Raw genomic sequence first — 27,736 nt, 5'->3', positions numbered from 1 at the left:
ATGACATGCCTACTGTACATGGAGCACAAGGCTAGGCACAGAAGGAGATACAGAGATAAAGAAGACTCAGTCCTGACTCTCTCAGAGCTTACAGTCTTGTCATATTGCCATGGAGTTTTTGTTCTAATATAGTTTTCAGTTTCACAGATGTAGGGAGAAAGAAACGTTTTGCACTGGAAAAAATATATTACTGTTCTTGGCACATATGTATAATGAAGGTTGGAATGTGAACCAGGAAGGGGGAGGACAATGGCTTCGGAGTTTGCTTTTAGCATTCCTCATCTTCATTTTCATGCTAATCAAAAAGATGGCTTTTAAAGTACAACTTTCCAGACAGTTTCAGTATTTTTTTTTTATAGATTCCCAAAACAGATTTGGAACAAGGCACAGGATCTAAAATGGAAATTACAAAAAGTTTCTAACCTTAAGTCAGATAGTAGTCGGGAGCCATAGACTTTGACTTGGTATTAGATGTTCAGTAGCTTTCAGTAGTGTCCTACTCTGTGACCACATTTGGGGTTTTCTTGGCAAAGAGACTAGAGTGGTTTGCCATTTCCTTCTCTAGCTCATTTTACAGATGAGGTCACTGAAGCAAACGGTTAAGTGACTTGTTCAGGGGCACACAGCTACTAAATGTTTGAGGTTGAATTTAAACTCAGGAAGATAAGTTTTCCTGACTCCAGCTTGGGCATTCTATCCACTGAACCACCTAGGGTAACCACTTCACTAGGTAGAGGAATTCATAAGAATAGACTTACCCTTAGCCTGAAGCCCTCTGACTGCCTGGTTGATCTTAGGTAGGTGTCGTAATTCATAGTGGTAGCTATGGACTAAAAGAGCTTTCAATTTGCTTTTATCATATAAAGGCTTTCTAGTCAGTGCACCTTAGGAGAGAAACGAGGGAGTAGAAAGTCCAGTAGAGATCCAGAAGAATTGAAATCCAGCAGATGGTAATGGAGAGCAGTGTGGCAATCATGGAAGGCAATTTGGCAATCAGTTACTCAATAGAAATACCATATATACCCAATGAGGATGAAATTTCCAATAGAGATCATGTGCCCAGAAGACAGTGTACCCAGTCAAAGTGACCCATCCAGTGCATGGAAGAGATGAAATACCCAGAAAAAAGAAACACAAAGTGGCACCATGACAATGGATCTATTGCGTTAGAGGTCTGAGCTGCCCCTACATATATGCCAGCCACACAGGTTCTAGACATGTATGCCTTCTATATATGTCCTTGATAGCATATTGTATGTGTTTGTAGGGAAGTGTGCATGCCCCTCCTCCACTGATTGTGCAGTAACCTAAGGGAGAGTATGCTCCATGTGTATATAGATGGGCAGAGCCTTTCTTGTCATTTTATTTGCCTTATTGTTTGATTAAATGCCTTTTAATTTTAACTAGTATGTCCTCTGGCTGACTGGTAAAAGTAGACAAATCACCAGGAGCTCGTAAACTGTGGTTTGAAATGGATTCTGACCCACAGAGACTGGAAGTTGCTTTTCTGGAGAAGCCCAGATGTGAGGGTATTCCCCAGGTGCTACCTATAGTTTTCTCCAAATTCCACCATAATGAGAGTGTTCTTGTTTACTCTAAGCAGGTAGTTCCCACCTAAAGAGAAGCAATCTTCCAGGCTTTGTACCCATCTGTTCACCAAGGTAAAAGTCAGCTTATGGGGTCACAGAATGAAGCAGACCATTTTCTCTTGCATTCTGTTATGTTTTGTTATGTTATGTTACGTTTTGTTTTGTTTTTTTCCATGGTTTCTCCTATTCATTTTAATTCTTCTATGCAACATGACTAAGGTGAAATATATTTTATAAGAAGATTGCATGTCATCTCAGGGAGGGAGGTGGAAAAATATTTAAGATATATGGAAGTGATTGTAGAAAACTGAAAACAAATAAATTAACTAATAAAAAAAAAGTCAGCTTACGTCTTAGACAGTGATGGTAAAGTCTTTCCTTTTAAACTCATCATCACAAATTATTTCCATCTGTTACACCTGAAAAGATCCTGAAGAAATGATTAAGCAGCACCAATTTTTAAATGAGTGGCCTTGATACTAGATTTGCTACATCAATCAAAGGTCAATCATTCCTAAAATAGTTTGAAGGCTCCTTCATAAAAATATGCCCATGTTTCCCTTTGGATTCCACTACTATTTTATTTATCATCATGGAGATTACAAGGTGCTGGAGACTTTTAAAAAATCCACATAGACATTTATTATCAAAGCAAAGGAAGCTGATCAGGGAGAAAGGACCTTTCATTTTTCCCTATAAAGACAGAAGATTCCAATCCAAAGAATTGTTGCCCCCTTACAACCCATTACTGAGTAGCAATGGTTCATGAAAAGGACTACAAGTATCTGTGGGGGAAATAAGACCTAGTTATAGACTTCATTTTGCACCAGTAAGAAAATTGATGCAGCTTTCTTTACTAGCCTCAAGGATCATACACCCTGATCCTGGGGAACAAAACTATTTTCATAAAGGGAGACTTTCCTTTATATATGTACTCATGAAAGTCTTTCCCAACCCTTTTCAACTCTAGTGCCTTCCCTCTCTTAGTTATTTCCCAATCCACACCAGCTCTGTCTTTGGCAATAGTTCTCCCCCGAAAAGGACTGCTAGGTGGAAATAGATAGAGGGCTAGACCTAGAGTCGGGAAGACCCATCTTCTTGAGTTCAAACCTGGCCTTAGTCCCTTACTTACGGTATGACTCTGAGCAAGTCACTTAATCCTGTTTGCTCCATTTGCTCTTCTGTAAAATGAAACAGAGAAGGCAATGCAAACTACTCCAGTATCTTTGCCAAGAAAACCCTCAATGGGGTCGCAGGAGAGTTGGACATGGCTGAAAAAATCTACTAAACAACTTTCGTTGAAAAATGTAAGATATGGCACTACTGTCCTCACTCTTAACTTGTTACTGTGCTCATTGATATATGAGATAATATATTATTATATGAGATTTTTATTATTATTATACGAGATTTATATTATTATATGAGAAATTGATATATGAGATAATATAAAGTACTTGACAAACCTTAAAGTATTAAGTAAATGTTAGCCATTGTTATGATTAATGATATTATTATTAATTATTGTTGCTATTATTATTATCATTTCTCTTTTCTTATAAAGAGGACCAATAGAAAGCTCCTTTTCTGAGCAAGTTTTTCTAATATCATGCATGGATATAGTGCTTTATGTTTATAGCACTATATAGCATTATATCCTTTCTTCTAAGCAACCCTAGAAGGTAAGCAGTGCAAGTATCATCATTCCCATTTTACAGATGAGGAAACTGAGAATCAGAAGGAAAGTGACTTATTCAGGGGCACACAGCTTCAACCTAAGTTTTCCTGCTTCAGTATTCTTTCCTCTATACTGGCCTGAGTCTTTCAAGGTCTAATGATGACTCTAGCTTACATTTCTGTGGTACTTTTAAATTTTAATTCAATTACATTTTTGATTCAACAATCATTTATTAAGTGTCTACTATATGCAAGCATATTCTAGGCACTGAGCCTACAAAGAAAAAATCATAATTCTTGCCCTCTAGGAGCTTAACATTCTATCAGGGTAGAGGTTTTTAATCTTTTTTGTGCCATAGACTGCTTTGGCAGTTAGTGAATTCTCTCATTTTTGTCATTAGTGATTTGCTTTTTTTCTCTTTAAAAAAAATTGGCTAATGGTTAATATATATTTTAAAAATAGATCTTAGTTCATTCAATTTGTGGAAGGAAGGTTCCTTTCAATTTTCTTAACCTTTACTTGATTTTCAGAATTTCTGATTTGATGTTTAATCAGAGGATGGGGTTAATTTGTTGGTGTTCTAGGTTCATTTTATTTTATTTGTATCAAATTCAATGATCTGTTCTTTTTCTCTTGTAAATGAAAGCATTAGAAGCATAAAATTTCCCATAAGAACTGCTTTGACTACATCCCCAATTTTTGGTATGTTGTTTCATTATTGTCTTCATCTCTAAAGAAATTATCTCTTGTTTCTTTAGAATTAAGTGATTTTGTCCTAAATTCATTTTTACTTCCTTCTCCATCAGCTGTGAAATTGAGGGAAATACATTATTAAGGCAGCTCAAACTGACTTTCCAGAGCCAATCATTAAATTTTCAGTATAAAAACCCTGAAATTGGCAAGTGCTATGAACTAGCAATTAATCTATTGTTTTATTGATTGTCTAGACATAAAAAAGGATGGAGAAAATGTTAACAATGCACATTAAATTTCAAAGTGTATCATGTCAACTATGAAAGACTTAGGTACTCTGTTCAATCCATAATCCAGGATAATTCCAAAGGATTTATGATGAAAATTGCAGCCACCTCTAGAGAGAGAACTGATGAACTCTGAGTGTAGAGTGAAGCATAATATTTCACTTTATTTTTCTTGCTGTTTTTACAGTGAGACTAATATGGAAATATGCTTTGCATGATTTCACATGTATGATTGATATCACATTGCTTGCCTTCTCAATGGGTAGGGAAAGGGGAGGAAGGAGTGAGCAAATTCAGACTTTAACATGAAAAAATGTTAAATACCTTTTTTAAAAAAAGGATATGCCTTCAGACAGTGGTACTACTCTTGTTGCCTCACTTTGTTAAATTTCTATAGTTTAGTTGGTTTTACTTGAATGATTCATGTTTAGGAAAAACATTTAAAATATGTTTCAACTCCTCCAGCAAATGAAAATAAACACTAAATTTTTTTTCTAATTTTAAAAAAATTTAAAGTACATCAGGTACACTTTTTCTCCCAGAGAGCTGTTTCTGAAATACATTGCTGATCATTATACATCACAGGATAATGAGAAAAAGGAACTTAGAACCAGAGAAGCTGAGTTTGAACCCAGACCAACTATTTAGTTACATGTATGAACTTGGACAAATCCCTTAAACTCCGTGGGCCTTAGTTTCCTCCTCTGGGAAGTGAGATTTTTTTTTTTTTTTGAACCAAAGAAGAAAAATGACTTAGCACACCTGGGCATTCTGAATGCTTCTGACTTCACTTTTCCTGGTGATCAAGTCATAAAGCCTGAACTATAGAGTAGTCCTCTGCTGTCTCAATGTTGTTAGTATTGCTTTAACAGAAGTTTCATCAGCTTTTTCAGTGGTGTTTGTTCCCCAAAGCTCAAAGCACTAAAATCAAGGGGCCGCCCCTGGGAGTTTGAAGGGGAAAAGTCCAGGACATTTTTTTTCACATGTGCAGTCATGTAAAACACATTTCCATATTAGTCATTTTGCAGAAGAAAATGAGCCAAAAAGAAAAAAAGGGAAAGGAAGAAAGAAAGTGAAAAATAGTATGCTTCAATCTGTATTCAGAGGCCATCCTTTCTTTCTCTGGAGGCAAAATTTTTCATCATGTGTTCTTTGGGATTATAGGATATATTTTTAAAAACAACAATGACAACATTTGAGAGCTGGAAGGGAACCCTAGACTCATTGAGCTCAATTCCTCATTTTAATAGAGGAGAAAACTAAGGCTTAGAAAAGTAAAGCCACTATGAATTGATTTACCCAAGATCCCATAGCTAGTTAGTAGAAGGGTCTGAACTTGAACTCGAGGCTTCCTGATGACCAGTGTCATGTTGGTAGCCCTTACCAGGCATGCCATAATGGTGGGAAGAATCTGAGAGGATTCTAACAGAGATACAACTGAAGTCAGAAACTCATCTGGGTCACTCCGAATGTGCCCAGTTTCTGAAGTAACAGGTCAACTCAACCACAGCATAAAATGCCATGAGAATTTCAAGTCAGAGGTCCTGGGTTTAAATCTTAGGCCTGGTACCTATGTACTGGTGGGCAAACCAATTCACTTTTCTTAGTCTCAGTTTCTTTGTTTGTAAAATGAGGTTGTGGGTTTTGATGCTCACTTACATCTCTTTAAGCTTTAAAGTTTGTTAACCCTATGAAGTGATTTGTCCAAGGAAAAATAACTATTATAGATGGTGGTTTAGTGAGGCCAAGATTAGAACCCTCCTGACTTCCAGTTTAGCGCTATCTTCACTATACCCCTCATGTTGATAGGCCTTACCAGATGTGCTCCAATGTTAGGAAGAATCTCAGAGAACTCTAACAGACACAGAGGAAGGCTTGGAATCATCTTCTTTGCCGATTTTAAATAGATTTAAATAGATTTTATTCTCCACGACAAGAATTGCATTTCCACTTGTTTACAGTACTGATAAAGTACTGTAACAGCATAACAGTGTTGTTCACTTCTCTCCCTCTGCACACATTCAAGTATTCAGAATGCCCAGATTTACACAGTAGCTGAAATGTTACTTTTAAACTGCTACTGTCTTGGCTACAAATTTGAGTCCTTCAATTTTTGGAAAGCTTTGTGGAAAGCTCTTTCTAATGATGTGTTTAGTTCACCTCTTCAGTGATGGGTCCAGAAGAAGCACCTCAAGATGGGGCTGCTCTACCACCTGGGAACCCACCAGCCATGGCTCCTGGCATGCCCCCTGCACTCTGGTACAGCTTAGTAATAATGGGGTTGCAGATCTTCTCCAATTCTTTCCCCTGATGCTCAAATTCTTCCTTCTCAGCAGTCTGGTTCTCATCTAGCCAGTTGACTATTTCATTACATTTGTCAAGGATCTTCTGTTTGTCTTCATCACCAATTTTGCTTTGCAGTCTTTCATCCTCCATGGTAGCCTTCATGCTGAAAGCATAAGATTCAAGAGTATTCTTGGAAGATCCCTTGTCTCTCTGCTTCTCATCCTCAGCCTTGTATTTCTCAGCTTCCTGGACCATACACTTGATGTCTTCCTTGCTCAGACGTCCTTTGTCATTGGGTGATGTTGATCTTGTTCTTCTTGCCTGTGCTCTTATCCGTAGCAGAAACATTGAGAATGCCATTTGAATCAATGTCAAATGTTACCTCAATCTGAGGAACACGTCTTGGTGCTGAGGAGATTCCTGTGAGCTCCAATCTGCTAAGCAGGTTGTTATCCTTTGTCATTGCCCTCTCACCATCATAAATCTGAATAAGTACATCAGACTGGTTGTCCAAATAGGTGGTAAAGGTCTGTGTCTGCTTGGTGGGGATGGTGGTATTGCGTTTGATCAGAACGTTCATAACTCTACCAGCAGTTTCAATTCCAAGGGAAAGAGAAGTGCCATACAACAGCAGTAAGTTCTGCATATTCTCAGATTTATCTCCAGACAGCCTGGACAGCTGCACCATAAGCAACAGCCTCATCAGGACTGATACTCTTTTTGAACTCCTTGCCATTGAAGAAGTCTTGCAGAAGCTTCTGGATTTTGGGAATTCAAGTGGAACCACCCACCAGGACGATGTCATGAATCTGTGATTTATCTGGCTTGACATCTTCTAAGGCCTTTTTCCCAGGGTCCAGTGTGCCACGGAAGAGATCAGTATTCAGCTCTTTGAAACGGGCTCGGGTGATTGATGTATAGAAGTCAATACCTTCATAGAGGGAGTCAATCTCAGTACTGGCCTGGGTACTAGAAGAGAGGGTGTGCTTTGCACATTCACAAATGACAGTGAATAGCCCTCTTGTTCTTACTGTTGTCCTTCTTGTGCTTTTGCTTGAACTTGGCACTGAAATGGTTGACCATTTGGTTGTTGAGGTCCTTCCCCCCCCAAGTTGGTGTCCCCAGCTGTGGACTTGACCTCAAAGATGCCATTTTCAATGATAAGAATGGAGACATCGAAAGTACCACCTCCAAGGTCAAAGATCAATACATTTCTCTCAGCACCAACCTTTTTGTCCAAGCCATAAACAATAGCAGCAGCAGTTGGCTCATTGATGATTCAGAGCACATTGAGACCAGTGATGGTTCCAGCCTCTTTAGTGAGCTGACATTGGGAATCATTGAAATAGGCTGGTACTGTGACTACAGCATTTCTGACAGTCTTCCTGAGGTAAGCTTTAGCAATCTCTTTCATCTTGGTCAAGACTATAGAAGATACTTCTTCTGGATAGAAACTTTTGGTCTCCCCTTTGTACTCCACTTGGACCTTAGGCCTGCCTGTGTCATTCACCACCATAAAAGACCAATGCTTCATGTCTGACTGTACAACTGCATCATCAAATCTGAGACCAATCGGATGTTTGGCATCAAAAACTATGTTGGTGGGGTTCATTGCAACTTGATTCTTTGCAGAATCACCAATTAATCCCCAATCACTGTTCTATATCAGTGAAGGTGATGTGGCTGGGGGTGGTCCTGTTTCCTTGGTCATTAGCAATGATCTCCACTTTCCCATGTTGGAAAACTGCCACACAGGAGTAAGTAGTGCCAAGAGAAATGCCAACTCTGGGTCCCTTTGACATGGTTGCTGAGGAGTCGAGGGTCATAGCTGACCACTGTGGAGAAAGAAGGGCTGCTGCTACACTGAGTCTTGGAATCATCTTAGACTATAATCAAATGCACCCAAAGTCTGGAGTGATGGAGTCAGCTCAATTATAGGCACCCCATACACCCTGTGAGAGAACATACACAGTACTATTTCTGCAAATGTTGGTGCACCAGCACACTAAAAGCCTTAGAGATAGGCAGATACCTGGGCATCCAATTTTAGCTTTTGTTCATCCTTTGCTCTTGAGGAGGACCAATGACATGAGGAGGGTGATGTCTTGACTTGCAAGTCAATTGAATTTAAGTGAGGAAAAACTGTGCAGAGTCATCAGCCTCACTGTCTCCTCCAGAGTCATCAGAGTCCACTGACAAGACATAGATCAAGATAACTGGCAGTGACCCCAGACTCAGACCTGGGAATCTAAGACCGTGGAAACAGTATTACCTTTTAAAAACCAATATTACACTTGCTTCCTTTCTCCTTCCTCCAATAAACCTTGCTTCCTTACGCCTTCCTCTAATAGAAGCACTTAGTGTCTGCCGAACTGCAAAGAGCCAGGCTGGCATATAACAACCTTGCCTCTCCTGTTTAATTAGATAAACTGGTTGCTTGCAGCCTGTACCTGACTTGCAAAGCAAGTCAAAACTCCTGGAATAAAGGCTGCACCTCCTTCATAGCCGTCTCTGCAGCCCAGTTGTTGTCTCCTCATCCCATCCCCTTTTCCTTTCCCACTTTTCTAACTTAAGGGAAGAGTAACTGGAATATTTCTGCTTGGTCAATGTAAAATATGTAATATATATTATATGTAATATTTAATATATAAAATATAAAATTCCACCCTCTCCTCCCCACCTCCATACCACCCATAAAACTTCACTATATACCAGTAACTAGCCCAATCACCAACTCCAAGTAACTTTGCTAAGAATCTGTTAGGGAATTCATCATACCAAGAGGTGGTAAGGACTGAAAATAGCTTCAAAAAATGAAGAAGGTAAATTCTTGAATATTGGGTGCCCGTAGCTGTAAAGTTCAAGGTCACTTCTTTGACCTTTCAAGGTTGATGTTGAAAGAGACAGACCCATTCTCCCACAACAGTGCTCAGTAATGAACATGGAAGTCAAAGAATCGATTTCACAGTTGGTTAGACCAAGATTCTCACTCCGTATCAGTGAGTCAATAAATACTTGTTAAGCGCCTACTATGTGCCAAGTGCTGGGATACAGAGAGAAGAAAAAGCCAATCTCTGTCCTCAAGGAACTCAAAGTCTGTTGGAGGAAACAACATGCAAGAACTATGTACAAGCAAGCTACATACAAGATAAACAGGAAATCAACAGCAGAGGAAACGCACTAGAATGAAAGAGGCATGGGAAAGGCTGCCTGTGGGAAGTGGGATTTTCACTGGGATTTGCAGCAAGTCAAGGAAGCCAAGAGGTGGTGATGAGGAGGGAGAGGATTCCATGCATGGGGAAAAGTCAGAGAAAATATCTAGAATTTCAGAGTCCAGCGTAAAGTTAAAGAAGTCTGGAAACATCTGTTTGATCCTGGAAGTGATAGGGAACCACTGTAGCTTATTGAATAGGGAGTGAGGGGTGACATGATCAGATCTTTACTTTAGAAAGATCACTTTTAGGGACAGCTAGGTAATGCAGCGAGTAGAGAACTAGAATCAGGAGCACCTGAGTTCAAATGGGACCTCAGACACTTGACAATAGCTGTGTGACCTTGGGCAAGTCACTTAACCCTGATTGTCTCACCTCCCCCCTCCAAAGAAAAAAAGATCACTTTTATCATCTCCTTATGGCATTTCTTATATGATTAATCAATCAATTGGTGAATAAAAAACCAAGAACGCTGAAATTTCATGGGCAGTATGGCAGTGGGGAAGAGAGGGTGGAATTTTATATCAATCAAGCAGGAGATATTCCAGTCACCAGCTCCAGATAGCATGGCTATACTGTAATGACCACTGGAGTCACCACAGGAATGGAAGAACATTCTAAAGTTAACTTGGATGGAACGTCTATTCTAAGGGCACATCCTGTGTTTCTTTGCGGTCTTCTGGCAAAAGGCCTGGTCACTGTTCCCTCTGGGGACAGCTTAACATGGCTTAGAGCCAGTCTTCAAGCTAAGGAAAGCACTGCGTACCTTTCCTGAGCCATCAGAAGTCTTGATGGCCTTTGAGTTCTGAGTCTGAGACCTCTCCTTTCTTTCTACATTGATCCTTGGTTATGTGCCACTGAAAGAGGAAAACATTCATTAATCTTTTGAGATCTGTATATATTCAAAAAGCCATGTGACACAGTAGATTCAGCACAGAACTTGGATTTAGGAAACCTGAGTTCAAATACAGCTTCAGACACTTATGACCCTATGTGACCCTGAGTAAGTCAGTTTCCTCAACTGTAAAATGGGAAAAACAATAGCATCTATCTCCTAGGGGTTGTTGTGAGAATCAAATGGGTTAAGAAATATTAAACACTTTTTCGATCTTAAAACAAATGCTCACAATTACTAGTAATTAATACCCAGCATAGTCCATAGTACATAATAGGTATTTAATAAATTCTTGTTGGTTGATGATTGATTTGGAGTTGAAAAATTATACCATATCTAGTATAGTGTAGTGATGTCAAAATTAAATAGAAATGGAGACCACTAAGTCATATATAAGGATCCCTGCAAGCACAAATTGACTTATAAAATCACATAGTAACACTGTCTATATTCCATGTTATCTTTATTTGTTTTGTTAGATAATTTCTAGGTATATTTTAATCTGTTTCAGGCCACTTGGAAGTGTTGCAGGTATCAGCATACCCAGAAGGCCTCATGTTTGAGAGTTCTGGGAGAGCATGTAAGGCACAGGACTTGGAATCAGGCAGTGCTGAGTTCAAATCCTTACTTGAAATTTTTTTTTCTGCTATATGACTCTGGACTTAACTTCTCTCAGGTTTTTTACTTCTAGAAAATGGGGAAAAAATAGCACCAACCTCCCAGGGTCTTTGTGAAGATCAGAAAATCCTCAACCCCTCTTAATTCTAGTTATTAATTCTAATTATTTCCTATTTATCCTGCACGTGGCTTGTTTTGTATATATTTGCTTGCATGTTATCTCTCTGCCCTGCTCCCCATGAGATTATAAACTCCTGTCTTTTTCTGTCCCTAGCACTTAGCACAGTGCCTTACACACAGACACTTAGTAAATGTTGATAGATTAAGATGAGATAAAATATATAAGGGTTTTGCAAACCTTGAAGTTTTATGTAGATGTGAATCATTTATTAGGCACCTGTTGTATGCCAGGTTCTGAACTAGGGGCTGGATGATTTTTAAGGTCACTTCCAGCTCTAACATTCTGTGAGTCAAGGACGACATGGACCCTCTTCCCATAAAAGTTGCTGATTACTTAATTCATCTCTGAGCCTAGACTAGCACTGCACTCCTAGGTGACTAGCAGAAAGAAGTCAGGTTTTCCTCTCTTACAGAGAAAGCAGAACCAGTTCTCTGTTACACAAAGGGCAGCCATCATTTCCTTGAAAGAAATTCAGGGGAAGCCACACAGCTTTTTTAAGCATGTGCTTAATGATATGCTAATGGTATCTTACAATCTGTTCCTGTAATTCCCTGATCTCCAAGATAGGCTCCCCTGGGTTTTGGTTTTTTTGTTGGGAGCATGTGTGTGTGTATGTGTGTGTGTAGGAAGTTATTATAAGGCAGCTCCAATGGGGGCAATGAGCAATAGAAGAAGCAGGTCTTTCAGGTTCAACAGTTCTAGAAGCTGGTCATTTAACCTGGATTATATCGGAGAAGTAAATAGATCTGTGAAAGGAAGAAAACCTCAGTGCCACACTATCAGAGACTGTGAAAGGAGATGGCATATGAAAGGACTTATTCAGGTCCTGGGCTTCTCATTCGGTGAAACTCTGGTCCCAAGATGCAGACACTAGCCTTCTCCTGGTAACTCTGACATGAGGGTAGGTTCAAGATCCAGGCCTGTTGGAGGGCAAGGTCTGAGCAAGAAGGAAAAGACAAAAGGCAAAGAAAGGGCTCCAAAGCTCTTGTTCAGAAGATGAGACATACCCTTTCCCTTGCCCCTGATTCCCAGTAGAATGTGAACTCAACGTAAGCTTGGTTAAGGTAGGGACTCTCAGAGTACAGAGTAGAGATGTGGCATCAGAAAAAAAAATAAAAACAAAAACTAACAGTTAGAGTTGTTGTAATGGTAATTTAAATGAGAAGACCTTTCCCATTCATTAATAGGCCCATGTAACCGACCTAAGTCACATGGAAACATGAGTCACATGGAACCTGTGGTGGGAGAAGTTTGCTGAATAGGTAGAAGAAGAAGAGGCAGAGCTAGAGCAAAGCTGAGAGGAAATTAAAGAGAGAGAAGTCAGAACTGAAGGACACAGACAAGCCACAAAGCTGGCTGTGAGTGAGAGAAGGACATTTTGCTTAAGGGATTCTGTTTGTGATTTCGTTTTTTTTTTTCTTTTTTTTATTTTATTTTTCTTTTTTTTATTTATTTTTTTATTTTTTATTTTTTTTTCTTTTTTCCTCTTTTTTTTTATTAATTTATTTAACTTTTAACATTCATTTTCACAAAATTTTGGGTTCCACATTTTCTCTGCTTTTGTCCCCTCCCCCCACCCCAAAACACCGAGCGTTCTAATTGCCCCTGTCTGCCAATCTACCCTCCCTCCCTCCCCACCACTTCCCTTTGGAAGGCAAGCAATTCAATATAGGCCAGATCTGTGTAGTTTTGCAAATGACTTCCATAATAGTAGTGTTGTGTAAGAACTAATTATATTTCCCTCCATCCTATCCTGTCCCCCATTACTTCTGTTCTCTCTTTTGATCCTGACCCTCCCCATGAGTGTTGACCTCAAATTGCTCCCTCCTCCCCATGCCCTCCCTTCCATCATCCCCCCCACCCTGCTTATCCCCTTATCCCCACTTTCCTGTATTGTAAGATAGGTTTTCATACCAAAATGACTGTGCATTTTATTCCTTCCTTTAGTGGAATGTGATGGGAGTAAACTCCATGTTTTTCTCTCACCTCCCTTCTTTTTCCCTTCACTAAAAAGTCTTTTGCTTGCCTCTTTTATGAGAGATAATTTGCCCCATTCCATTTCTCCCTTTCTCCTCCCAATATATTTCTCTCTCACTGCTTGATTTCATTTTTTTTTTTAAGATATGATCCCCTCCTCTCAGTTCACTCTGTGCACTCTGTCTCTATGTGTGTGTGCGTGTGCATGTGCATGTTTGTGTGTGTTATCCCACCCTGTACCCAGATACTGAATAGTTTCAAGAGTTACAAATATTGTCTTTTCATGTAGGAATGTAAACAGTTCAACTTTTGTAAAGTCCCTTATGACTTCTCTTTGCTATTTACTTTTTCATGCTTCTCTTCATTCTTGTGTTTGAAAGTCAAATTTTCTTTTCAGCTCTGGTCTTTTCATCAAGAATGCTTGAAAGTCCTCTGTTTCGTTGAAAGACCAATTTTTCCCCTGAAGTATTATATTCAGTTTTGCTGTGTAGGTGATTCTTGGTTTTAGTCCTAGTTCCTTTGACTTCTGGAATATCCTATTCCACGCCCTTCAATCCCTTAATGTGGAAGCTGCTAGATCTTGTGTTATCCTGATTGTATTTCCACAATACTTGAATTGTTTCTTTCTAGCTGCTTGCAATATTTTCTCCTTGACCTGGGAACTCTGGAATTTGGCCACAATGTTCCTAGGAGTTTCTCTTTCTGGATCTCTTTCAGGTGGTGATCTGTGGATTCCTTGAATATTTATTTTGCCCTTTGGTTCTAGAATCTCAGGGAAGTTTTCCTTGATAATTTCATGAAAGATGATGTCTAGGCTCTTTTTTTGATCCTGGCTTTCAGGTAGGCCCTACCTGAACAAAAATTGTCCAGGTAGGACAATTTTTAAATTGTCTCTCCTGGATCTATTCTCCAGGTCAGTTGTTTTTCCAATGAGATATTTCACATTATCTTCCATTTTTTCATTCTTTTGGTTTTGTTTTGTGATTTCTTGGTTTCTCATAAAGTCATTAGCCTCCATCTGTTCCATTCTAATTTTGAAAGAACTATTTTCTTCAGTGAGCTTTTGAATCTCCTTTTCCATCTGGCTAATTCTGCTTTTGAAAGCATTCTTCTCCTCATTGGCTTCTTGAACCTCTTTTGCCAATTGAGTTAGCCTATTTTTCAAGGTGTTATTTTCTTCAGCATTTTTTTGGGTCTCCTTTAGCAGGGAGCTGACCTGCTGTTCATGCTTTGACTGCATGTCTCTCATTTCTCTTCCCAGCTTTTCCTCCACCTCTCTAACTTGATTTTCAAAATCCTTTTTGAGCTCTTCCATGGCCTGAGCCCATTGAGTGGGCTGGGATATAGAAGCCTTGACTTCTGTGTCTTTGCCTGATGGTAAGCATTGTTCTTCCTCATCAGAAAGGAAGGGAGGAAATGCCTGTTCCCCAAGAAAGTTACCTTCTATAGTCTTATTTCTTTTCCCTTTTCTGGGCATTTTCCCAGCCAGTGATTTGACTTCTGAATATTCTTTTCACACCCACTTCACCTCCGGATCCTTCCAGCCAGCGCTTGGGGTTTGAGATTCAAATGCTGCTTGCCAGCCTCCAGGCTTTTGGTGGGGGCAGGGCTGCTATTCAGTGTGTGATTAAGTTCAAGTGCTCAGGTCGGGGCAGGGCCACCTCATGGGCTCAGTTCCCTCGGGGGCTTTATGCAGAGACCTTCAACAATGGATCCAGGCTCCTGCCTGCTTGGGGAGCTCTGATCTGCTCCCATCTCCGCTGTTGCCTCCCGAGGGGGCCTGAGTTATGGGGGCACCCCACTCCCCTCTCGACCCGCCAAAGAGACCCTCTCACCGACCCTTGTCACCCGTGGGTGGAGGGACCCACGTGGCCGCTGGAGATTCCGTCCCTGAAGCTCGCTTGGATCTTTTCCTCTCGGTGCCGCGGCCACGGCAGGACTGTACTCAGCTCCCAGTCCCGGCGCCCAGTCCGCGGCGCAAAGGACCTTTTGTGAGAGGTTTGCAGGTCTCTCTGGAACAGAAATCTCCCTCGCTCCAATGTTCTGTGGCCTCTGGGTGCAGAATTCGCTGTGAGTTACATTTTTGTAGATGTTCTATGGGTTGTGGGTTCGGAGCTACGTGTATGTGCATCTTTCTACTCCGCCATCTTGGCTCCGCCCCCTGTGATTTCTTTAAGGGAGCTGGTTTGCAGGAAGCCTAACAGAGAGAAAACTTGGGGCTAAATTGCCCTCTGCATTGTTATTGTGTATAGATTTTTAATGAATTTGGCTTTCTGGTGTCTGAATACATGTTTTGGTTCTGTCTTCCATGTGGAGCATCTGTAGTATTTCGTGATTCAGAATTGCACTGGGATATTCATGACCTCTCTAGGTGCTGTGAATATCTCATTAACACTATAGTTGTCCAAAGGCATATTGGGATGCCTTGGGATGTAGTGGTTTTCCTGTCGTTGGAGGTCTTCCAAACTATTTTTCCAGAATTAATTCATGACACTTTCTCATGAACCCTAAGTGAAGCTGAACTAAGCTTGAACTCAGCAGTCCATGCTTTTGCATAGGTTGTCCCCATACCTGGAATTTTCTCTCTCCTCACTTCCAACTCTTAAATTCTTTAATTCTCTTCAAAGATCAGCTCAATCTCCACCTCCAAAATGAAGCTGTTGTGATTCTTCCAACTGCTAGCCCTCCCCTAAACACTTTGTATTTATTTTCTATATAGTTTCCATTTATTACACATGTATTTCTATATGTTTTCCTTATAGGTATTTGTATTGCTTCCTCTAAATCAATCTTTGAGGGAAAGGGCTGTTTCATTTTCTTTTTGTATTCCCACCACCTACAACAATGCTGGGTAGTACATAGCAGACCTCCTAAAAATTAGAAGTTTAACTTTCCCCGTCCCAAATAGGAATCATTTATACTCTGGGGAACTTCTATATGCTAAGAGATGAAGAAATAGTGGCTTAGGAAGATGAATCAATCAGTGACCATAAGAAAATCACTTAGCCTCCAGGAGCCTCTGTTTTTCCATCTCTTGGTATGCTAAATCTACTCAGAGTAAACAATTTCTATTTGAAGCTAAATCTCTTATTTTGTCTCTATTTACAGTATGTTCCTCTGATATAATTTATGATGCTTTTCTTTGTACTGACTCTCCCAGTAGATGGATTCCCTTTCTGTTTGATGTATTTGCCACCAGCCATCAGTGATTGAAGGCAAACATGACTCTTGCTCCATAAAATTGGGAAGGATATCATTGCCCCTAACATTGCACTTTGTCTAAACCTTCCTAAAACTAGTTAGTTTCCAGCTCAGTGGTCATTCTGCCCTCCTTCATTTTAGCCTTCCTAACAGCCAAGTTTCTGAAAACAATGCTGGCTGCTCTGAGATTTGCTTCCATTCCCGGAATTGATCTTGAGTGTTTTTTTTCTCTCCTGACAATAGCCTTCAATCTAACCAGACTCAAGGTCCAAGAGTGCCCCTGGCTCCTTTCTCCCCCAGACACAGCATTACATTTCATTTTCTAGTCATGGGGGACTTCTCTTGTGCTTTTGAAAGGGCCCACCAAAGCGTCTCTAATTTCTATCCCCATTTCCTTCAGTGTGTGTGCGCGTGTGTGTGTGTGCGTGTGTGTGTGTGCGTGCGTGTGTGCATGTGTGTGCATGTGTGTGCGTGTGTGTGCATGTGTGTGTGTGCATGTGTGCATGTGTGTGTGTGTGTGTTTTCTGGGGGGGTCATATTCATTTTTCAAATCTCAAACTTTCATTTAGCCATTTCTGATTTTATCTATGTTGTTCTCTGCTCCTCCTCATCAATTCATTGTAATTTGATCCTGGATTAAGAAAATGTCATTTCTTTAGTACATATGAATGCACAGTCCTTGGAGAGTTTAATATTTTCCTTGTTCTTATCTCTTATATCACATTACCCTTTAACATTTAAGGAAGAAATTAACTTTGGCCCCCTTCATCTGCTGCTCATTGTTAATTGTTTGTGTTAATTCAAATGCTTCAAATTGGCCATTTTCGTCTTCGTTCCTGCATCAGGCCTTTGTGTTTGTGAAGCATGACCTTGAATCAATCTCAACCCTTCCCTGAATCTCAGTTTTATTTATCTTGCAAAATTAAACTCCAGAGGTGGCATGACACAGTGGATAAAGAATCGGGATCTGAGCCAGGTAGACCTATGTGCAAATCCCACTTCTGACTCCTATTGGTTGTTTGACCCTGGGAAAGTGTGATATACCAGGGAATCAGAGGACCTGGGTTCAAATTTTATCGCTTAATAGTAGCTAGAATTTGTATAGTGTTTTAAGGTTTATAGAGTACATCTATTATTCTATTATTCCATTTGACCCTGGGAAATAGGTGCTGTTATTATCCCTATTTTACAGAAAAGGAAACTGATGTAAGCAGAGGTTAAGTGACTTGTCCAAAGTCATACAATTACGAAGTATCTGAAGCTGACTTTGAACTCAGGTCTTTCTGATTCCATGCCCAGCGTTCTGTCCAATGCACCTCACTGTTTTTGCTTAGCTTACCTCTTCTTGTATCTGTGTGAGCTTGGATAAGTCACTTAACATGCTTGGACCTTTTAGGTCACTTCCCACTTTATCTCTATGATCCTATGATACTAATTCATTTGCCTTCTTAATGTTCCCATAGCTTTCTAAAACTAAGCTATAGAACAATTGCCAATTTGTAAAGGGAGTTTTCTCCCTGGGAGTGCCCTCTACTAATGACATCATCATAGGTCAAGACAGAAAGAATGGACTAGATGATTGTCAAGTTCCCTTTCATCTCCAACATTCTATATTTATATTTTTGTGACAGTAAGTCAATTAGGAAGTCTTTCAATGATGTTAAGAGAATAGACACACATTGTTGGCAGAGTTGTAAGTTGGTTTAATTTGGAATAATGTAAGAAAAGTCACTAAATTGCTCATACCTTTGACTCAGCCATCTTACTGCTGAGCATATGTATGAAGGAAGTTAAAAGAAGGAAGAGAAGTCCCTCTAGAACAGAACGTTCACAGAGGGATTTTTTGTGGCAGCAAAAAACTGGAAACAAAGTGAATATCCAACAACTGAGGAAATGGATGAACAATCATGGACATGAATGGAAGGATGTATTATTGTACCCTAAGAATGGCAAAATAAGGAATTCGTTTAAACATGGTACAATATATGATAATAGCTAACTATCATTTATATATTTATATGGTTTGCAAAGCACTTTAAAAATATTATGTTATTTTCTCAACAACCCTGGGAGGTAAGAGTTATTATTATCCTTGCCTTACAGGTGAAGAAACTGAGGCAAAGAGAGGTCAAGTGAGTTGCCTAGGGTCAGATAGCTGCTAAGTGTCTGAGGCTGGATTTGAACTCAGGTCTTCCTGAGTCCAAGTCCAACATTCTATGAACTGTACTACCTAGTTGTCTAAACCAATAGAAAGTGAAAAAAAAGCAAATCTAGGAGAATAACGTACCAAATGACTGCAATAATGTAAGTGAAAATAACTCTAAAAGGTAGCTGAATTCAGATTAAATGTAGCGATGAGTCTTAGCTCCAGAGAACAATGACGTCTACTTTCCTCTCTGTAAAAAAAGTGGTGGATTATGGATATGGGATGATGCCCACATCGTCAGGTTCAGTCACTGAGTCCATTGATTTTGCTTAACTACTTTTCTTTGTTACAAGGTAGAGTTCTATATGATGGAATAGGGTTATTGGTAATATTGGGAATTGACTATGGTACTTTTTTAAAATGTAAAAAGAAAACTAGTCATTTTCAATTCACATGTAAAATACTCAAGGCTTCCACATCTACAACGGACCATTTAAAACATAGATTTTCCATCATTTATTAATTTGCTATGTGTATGTACTGAAGTATTGAGTGATTGGGTGGGTTGTTGCTCTTGACCTAAAAAAATAGCATTTTATATCTAGAAATTTAAGGAAAAGCATGAAAAGTAATTGTTGCATCAGAATGACTGTTCAAAGTGGATTTATCTTAACGGAATTTATAAGAATATTCCATTTTGTCACTTTCAATTCTAATTATCTATATGTTACTGACAAAGCCCCTCCACTAGAGTCCTTGTCCAGTGCCTCTGGGGAGAAGATCCTGTGTACAAAAACCAATTTGGACAGTCATTAATATTGCTGTAGGTGAATATAGTTTGTCAATTGCATAATATTTATGTATATAGTTTATATTTATAATTATTATAGATAGTAAAACTTACTGTATAAAGAGATGCAGTACCATGTAGTGCAGGGGTGGGGAACCTGTGACCTCAAGGCCACATGTGGTCCTCTACATCCTCAAGTATAGCCCTTCGACTGAATCCAAACTTCACAGAACAAATTCCCTTAATAAAAGGATTTGTTCTGTAAAACTTGGACTCAGTCAAAAGACTACACCCAACCACCTAGAAGGCCACATGTGGCCTCAAGGCCACTGGTTCCCCACCCTTGGTATAGTGAATGGGGTACTAAACCTAAAGTCAAGAAGTCAGGCCCAGTTCCCACCCTTGGACACTTATTAGCTGAATGAGGCTGGGCAAACCACTAAACTTTTCTGTGACTTAGCCCAGCGTCGGGTACATAGTAGGTGCTTAATAAATGATTGAGTCAGTTTCTTCATCTTTAGATTAAGTGGTTCAGACTCAGTGGCCTCTATGTTTCCTTCCAGCTCTAAATCTATTATCCAATGATACTTGAGCTGTTTCTTGCTCTTTACTTTTGGTGCTATTTAATCTTGTTTCCAAACATTGGATTAGACGTTTTTATTTGCAGTAGATGCCCTGAACTAGAAGGCAAAATTCACGCTAGAAGTTTTTTTCTTGATATAGTAAGCAGGCTCATGATTCAGCAATCTATCAAAAAGGGAAAACTTAGCAAAAAGGCTAAAATGCAGTGCTCTGAATAGTATATCAAGTCAATACCAATTGTCATTGATGGGTAGGCAAGTCAACATAGCTAAAGCAATAAGGCATGCTAAGGGAGAGAGGAGTCAACCATGAGCCAAGAAAGTTAAACCACCTCTACCATGACCTAAGTCATCATCTCCCCTCAGTCTCCAGTAGACAGAACCCAGGACCCAGAGTCCAAAAGCCCCACGAATTGCACTGCCCAGCAGACTACCAGTGCTGATTCCAACCTGGTCCTCACAGCCATCATGAAAGAAAGCAAGCCTTGTGGGCCTGCTAGCCACACTCCTCCACCACTAGGCAGATAAGCTCAAGAATTCCAGGAATTACAGTGCTCCCCAAACCCCCAACTCTTCTACCAGCCCAACCCTGAAAGTCGTTATTCATTATCTTGGAAGCAAAAAAATGACAATCACCTATAATCTATCATCCACAATGTTTCTAACTTTTCATTTTTAGGGCAGCTAAATGGTGCAGTGGATAGAGCACCAGTGCAGGTGCTTAGGAGGACCTGAGTCCAAATCTCACCTCAGACACTTGACACTCACTAGCTATGTGACCTTGGGCAAGTCACTTAACCCCAATTGCCTCATCCTGGGTCATCTCCAGTCATCCTGATGAATATCTAGTCGCTGGATTCAGATGGCTCTGGAGGAGAAGTGAGGCTGGTGACCTGCACAGCTCTCCCTCACTCAAAACAAAGTCATGTGCCAGTCATGTTGTTATTTCTCCAATGGCATGGTCTTCTTCGGCAATGAAGGATGAACACACACAACTTCATTTTTAACTATAATGAAGAATGTAGAGTGGGGGAAATAAATATACATTGTGACCTTAAAAATAAATATGGCTTTTATTAACGAAAATGACATTTAAAATATCATCATCATGTGTTTTGCCACTGTACCCCAAGGACCACTTGGCCTTTCCATCTGACTTGCTGCTGAAGCCTTTTATATGTTGTCCCTCCATTTGAAAATACAAGCTTCTTGATACCAGAGATTGTCTTACTTTTCTATTTGCATCCTCAGCACTTAGTACAGTTCAAGCACATTCATAGATAGAAGGAGGGAGGAGGATCGGTGAAGTGGTTTCATGAAAGCGGTAGCTTGGCTTTTCTGATAACCGTTATTTTCCCTTCCTGAAAGAGACAGGCCCCATTTCAATGATCATAATGAATACACCTGTAGGGCAACTGGTCATGAAAAGCCTTAAACCACAGCCTAGAGTTTAAACAAGCTGAGCCTGCCAAAATTATGCAAGTTTGGGCTGTCATTCTTAGACCACAACCTAGCAGGATAAAGTAAATGTCATTGACAAGAGTATCTCTCCTTCCTTCTCCAGATAAAATCTTCTGTCTTTAGAGAAGACACATAACTGCTCTACAACAATATTTTGTACAGTTATGTAATTCATACGTGGTAACAGCAGCAATATTTGCAAAACCAAGATGAAAGAGATGCTAGAACAAAAAGTGGGCAACTAGGTAAAGCAATGAATAGTGCATCCTGCCTGAAGACAGGAAGACCTGAGTTAAAATTCAACCTCAGACACTCACTAGCTGTGTGACCCTGGATAAGTCACTTACCACTATCTGCCTCAGTTTCTTCATCTATAAAATGAGCTGGAGAAAGAAATGGCAAACCACTTCAGTACCTTTACCAAGAAAACCACAAATGAGGTCATGAAGAGTTGGAAATAACAATGAAAAGAATGAAAAACATTGCTAATACTTTCCTACCCTGGGTATCCTTCATGCCTGACACAAAGGGGTAGAAGTTGGAGGATGAAAGAAGTATAACCCCAGCTTTTCTTTACTACATTTTCCATCTTCTTAAAAATTTTCTTCATACTCTCATGTCTTGCTTATAGAATCTATAGATGCTTGGGTGGGGAGCTTTCACCATAGGCAACCATTCTGATTCTCCTGAAACTAAAGAATATTCTTGCCTCTGGCCCAAGGAATCCAGTTTTTGATACTACCAGGATTAGCCTCCAAGAGCTAATTATACTGATGAGCTACTTTGCCTCAGATAAATGGATCCATAATAGCTGGAAAAGTCAGGTAATGCTGTTGATCTTTCCCTATTTAAAAAAGGTCCCTACTACTTAGTCCCTGTTATCAGACAGTGACTCACAGATGACTACAATTTTCAAAACGTAGGTGTGTTGGGGAACAGGGGGATGGGAATGGCATTTGTAGCCTAAATTGATGGTTGCCCATGATTTTAGTGGATGGGAATGGAAGTGGAGGAACTGGGGGTGGGCACATAATATTTGTCTATACAAAACTTTCCCAGAAAAGCATACGACTAAGGTGCTAAAAAAAAAAAGTAGGATTTTAAAAAAATTGAACATTTAAACTTGTGATTGTATCAGCATGTGAAATATCCTGCTCCCCTACTAAGGGAGTTACCTTCCATTGAGGAAACTTTTACCAGTGTAGATCAGCAACTGATCTGTAATTTAAAGTCTTCTAAAGCAGTTTGGGGCAATGAGAAATTAAGGGACTTGCCCATAATTACACACCTAGTATGTATTAGAGGCCAGACTTGAATTTAGGTCTTCTTGACTCCAAGGCTAACTTCCCATACCATGCTGCCTTTCAAAAGGAAAAAGATAATCCTACCAAAAAACAAGCAAACAAGTTTCTGACTAATCAAAAAGAAGCTTGTAGAACAGAAAATGATCAGTTAATATGAATAAATAAGTAGCTATCCCTGATGAGCAGGACACAGTACTTGACATATGTGGCTACCAATCCTGTTCCAACATAGGAACAATTTCATTAATGAATATGAAAGCAAAAATCCTAAATAAAATGTCAACTAAAAGATTACAACAGCATACTACAAAGATTATATATTATGACCAAGTAGGATTAATACCAAGAATGTAGGGATGGTTTAATTTAAGGAAAACTATTAACATAAATTGATTACATCAATAATAAAAGGAAAAAAATCATATGATTAGATGCAAAAAAAAATTTTGAAAAAATACAATATTCTTTCACTGAAAACACTTGAAAGCATAGGTATAAATGGATTTTTCCTTAAACTGATAAAAAACATTTACCTAAAATCATCGACAAGAATTTTTTGTATTGGGGATAAGCTAGAAGCCTTCCCAGAAAGAACAGGTGTGAAACAAAGATGCCCACTTGTCACCAATGATGTTCAATATTGTACTGGAAATCCTAGCAATATCAATAAGACAAGAATCAGAAGAAATTAGAATAGGAAATGAGATAATAAAACTATTTCGTTTTGCAAATGATAGGATCATATGCTTGGAAAATTCCAAAGACCCAACTAATAAGTGAGTTGAAACAATTAATAATTTTAATTAATAATAGTTAAAAATAATAATTATTAAACAATTTAATAACTTAAATACTACTTTAATAAAGTAGTATCCACTTTATGTGGATAAAGTAAATCCACATAAATCATCAGCATTCATATATATCACAAGTAAAATCCTGCAAGAAGAGATAGTAAGAGACATCCCACTTAAAATAACTTGACAGTATAAAACACCTGGGAGTACACCTGCTAAAACAAACCCAGAAATTATATGAACAAAACTAAAAAATATTTTTATACAAATAAAATCAGATTTAAATAATTGGAGAAATATTAATTGTTCATGAGTAGGCAGGGCCAATATAATAAAAATGACAATTTAACCTAACCTAATTTATGTATTCTATGCTATCCCAATTAAATTTCCAAAAAAAAAATATTTTACTGAGTTAGAAAAAATAATAACATTTGGAAGGAGAAAAGTTCAAGAATATCAAAAGAACTCATGAAAAAAATAAAACATAAAGAAAAGAAGTTTAGCAGTACCAGATCTCAAACTATATAAGGAAGATCAGTGGATGAGTACACATAAAATTTACAATAGCAAATGACTATAGTAAACTTGTGTTTGACATAAAGACGAGTTTGGGGGATAATTATTTATCATTTGGTAAAAAGTTGTGGGAAAGTTGGAAGGGAATCTGGTAAAAATTAGGCAGAGACCAGTATCTTATACCATTTACCAAAATAAGGTCAAAGTTGATACATCACCAAGATATCTTACAGTCTCTTAAAGATAAAGGTCTTGTTATTCAGCAGGAATAGTTAGCTAGGAATTTCAACCCCATTTGAAAGAGCAGATGGCCAACAATGGACTGCACTGAGCTTGTAGCAAAATGAATCATTTTTTTTAAAAAAGTTAATAATTTACTAGACTTTCCTGAAGATTTAAATATCATTAGCTGCTAGAATGTATAGGAAGGACAGAAAGAATACTTGAAGGATGGAGGTATCATTAATAAAAATCATTGATAAAAAAATTTATAATTTTCCCTCCTTCTTCTAATTTTCAAAGGGTAATGGTTGGAAGGGTTGAGGGAGTAAGGTGCTGTATCATCATTATTATTAAAATAATTTTTAAAATGAGAACACTTTTCATTCTGGTGATCATGATAGCAATAATATATAAACTTATTAATTGGGTTCAACAAGAAAAAAATTCCCAGTTTGTCCCAAGAAAGTATGATGACTGAAAAACTTGAGCTTGATTCTAGAGGTCAAAATGAACTAATGGATGAATGTGGTATCAACAAAAACTTTGGTGTTCTGCAGTCAAGAGCTGTAAAACTTAAGGCTATGTAGAAATCTGAGGCTGTGTATGTTAAGAGACTGTCATATTGAATTCAAAGTTTAACTGGAAGACCATGTTTAGAGCAGCTAAAACCTACACAATACCAATCATAACATATTTTGAAACGATAAAATGGTGTTCACAGAAAAACCAATACAATGCTAACAAAACTCAAGTTCATAATCCAATAAATCTTTAGAAATATTAGAAAAAATCAAAAGACAAGGAAGAATCTTGATAAATGGTCTGAAAATGCATGATAAACATGATAAAAAATTACAGAAATACTTTTACAACAAAGAGACTACATTAGACAAAGCAACTATAAAGGCAGACAATGGGTATGTGTCACTGGGCTTGTTAAATGGAAATAAAAGTGGTTTATCTCCAAATGGAGCCTATGAAATTACTAAGATCCAAGATATCCACAGGAATTCAACTGACAACATGTCGATAAAGGAACATTGAGTCATATGGACTTTGTTTACAGAAATAAAGGAGTTAACGATAGTTATTCAGGATCCAGTCATTGCTATTAGAAATGATAGAAAATGAATTCTTCAAAGATTCTGGTCCTGTTGATGTATGTAGTTATGCAATGAGTTAATGATAGTGATTCAGGATTTAGTCACTACTATTAGAAATAATAGAAAATGTTTTCTTAGGGGATCCTGGTCTTACTCATTGATGTAACTATGCAACGAAGTGGCAGAAAATGTACAATATTTTGCAACAGTTTGCAAAATTGTCACATCTACCATACATCTAGAGAGTCAAGATCAGGTGGCTAGAATTACATACTGGAAGCTTACTATTCTTTATAAACTATGATTCAAATTCAAACCTCAAAATATCCTGTAGAATTCCACAAATAAACTGTGCTCATACTGGAGTATTACTAGACAGAACTCTTACCAATAGCCATCTGGACATAACATTGATACCTGAAAATTGAAGAACAATTTTTAAAAATAGATATTGCCATATCAATTACTCAGAATTTTCAAATTACATGGAATGAAAAGCTTTTAAAATAATAGAGAACTAGTGGGGAAAATTAAAACCATGTGGGAAGAGGGTGAAGTTCATATCATTCCTTTGCCTTGTCTGCTCCTGCAATTATTCCAAAGATGGTCTTAGTGAGTCTACAGAAGATGAGCTTACATCATGATTTATTGTTCAGTGATTTCAGTTGCGTCCAACTTTTTATGACCCTATTTGGGGTTTTCTTGGCAAAGATGCTGGAGTGGTTTGCCATTTCTTTCTCCAGTTCATTTGGCAGATGAGGAAAGTGAGGCAAACAAAATTAAGACTTGTGCAAGGTCACCCAGCTAGCATCTGGATTTGAACTCAGGAAGAAGAGTCTTCCTGACTCCAAGGTTTGCACTCTATCTACTGTGACAATATCTGCCTAAAAATCATAATGCTCTTGATCAATGACAGAAACAAAGAAAGCCCAGCCATTTTGTCTACCTGCGTTATAGCCCACAGAACATTAAATATAAAAGAATAACACGACGATAGTGACTTGCTGTCAGACTATTTCTATCTGAACTCCATCAAAAGAATAAGACTATAATGATGACATAAAAGCAGTTATTTTTATCCACTTGTAAAAAAGTCTACCAATTATTAAATATAAAAGAATAAAAACTAATTAACAACTTATCCCAGGACCATTTCTATCTTAACTCTACTGAAATAAATGAAAATGAATTGAATAATAAGTCATAATATTTTAAGATAGATGACACTCTACCATATACTGTCAGTCAAGCAGCATTTATGAAATGTCTATTTTCTATTAGGCTAGATAGATGGTGCAGCGGATAGAGTGCTGGGCCTAGAATCAGGAAGACTCCTTTTCCTGAGTTCAAATCTGGCCTCAGACACTATGTGGCCCTGGACTAGTCATTTTACCCCATTTGCCTCAATTTCCTCATTTGCACAATGAGCTAGAGAAGAAAATGACACGTAACTCCAGTATCTTTACCAAGAAAACCCCAAATGGGTTTGCAAAGAGTTGGAAATGACTGACCAACAAAAAACTAATAATAATAACTGATACTTATATAACACATTAAAGTTTACAAAGTGCTTATTTGGGTCCTACAACCACTCTCTTGTACAGTAGGTATTCCTACAGTCCCCATTTTGTAGATGAAGAAACTGAGGCCAGTTTTTGCCAAGGTCTCAGGAGCCCAGTTTTTCTGACTCCGAGTTGTTGTTTTTTTTCCCGCTAGCCCACAGAGTTGATACCTAGAGCACAAGGAAGGAGAAGATTATTTACTAGCTAATAAATTTCAGGTCAGAGTTTGTTGGTTCTCACTTCTTGGTCCTAGCTTTAGGAGCACTAGATGTGGAGTTGGAAGAGATATCAGAGATCGTCCAGTTCCATTCCCTAATTTTACAGATGACTGGTACAGGGAATAGTGAATAGACCTGGAGTTAGGAAGGCTTGGGTTCAAATTCCGCCTCAAACACTTAGTAGTTATGTGACCCTGAGCAAGTCATTTTATCTTTTTGTGACAAAATTTCATCATCTATTAAATGAGGAATATAATGGTAAGTCTCTCACAGGGTTGCTTTGAGGATCAAATAAACATTGTGTAAAGTACTTTGTAAACCTTGAAATGCTGTAGAAGGCATACTGTCGTTATTGAGAGGAAACAGGGAGATTAAGAGATTTGTTTAGTTGCATAGCTTAGTAAAAGGCAGACCTA

The 27,736-nt window shown here is 38.6% G+C and overlaps 1 pseudogene; it reads right to left on the bottom strand.

The window, feature by feature from the left end:
- Positions 1-6,262: 6,262 nt before the first annotated feature.
- LOC140498273 (heat shock cognate 71 kDa protein-like) lies at positions 6,263-8,335 on the bottom strand (annotated as a pseudogene).
- Positions 8,336-27,736: the final 19,401 nt, after the last annotated feature.

Source organism: Notamacropus eugenii, chromosome 4 (genome assembly GCF_028372415.1).
Source record: "Notamacropus eugenii isolate mMacEug1 chromosome 4, mMacEug1.pri_v2, whole genome shotgun sequence".
Lineage (NCBI taxonomy): Eukaryota > Metazoa > Chordata > Mammalia > Diprotodontia > Macropodidae > Notamacropus > Notamacropus eugenii.
The sequence above is the reverse complement of the archived record's forward strand: the minus strand, read 5'-3'. Positions and strand labels throughout refer to the sequence as shown.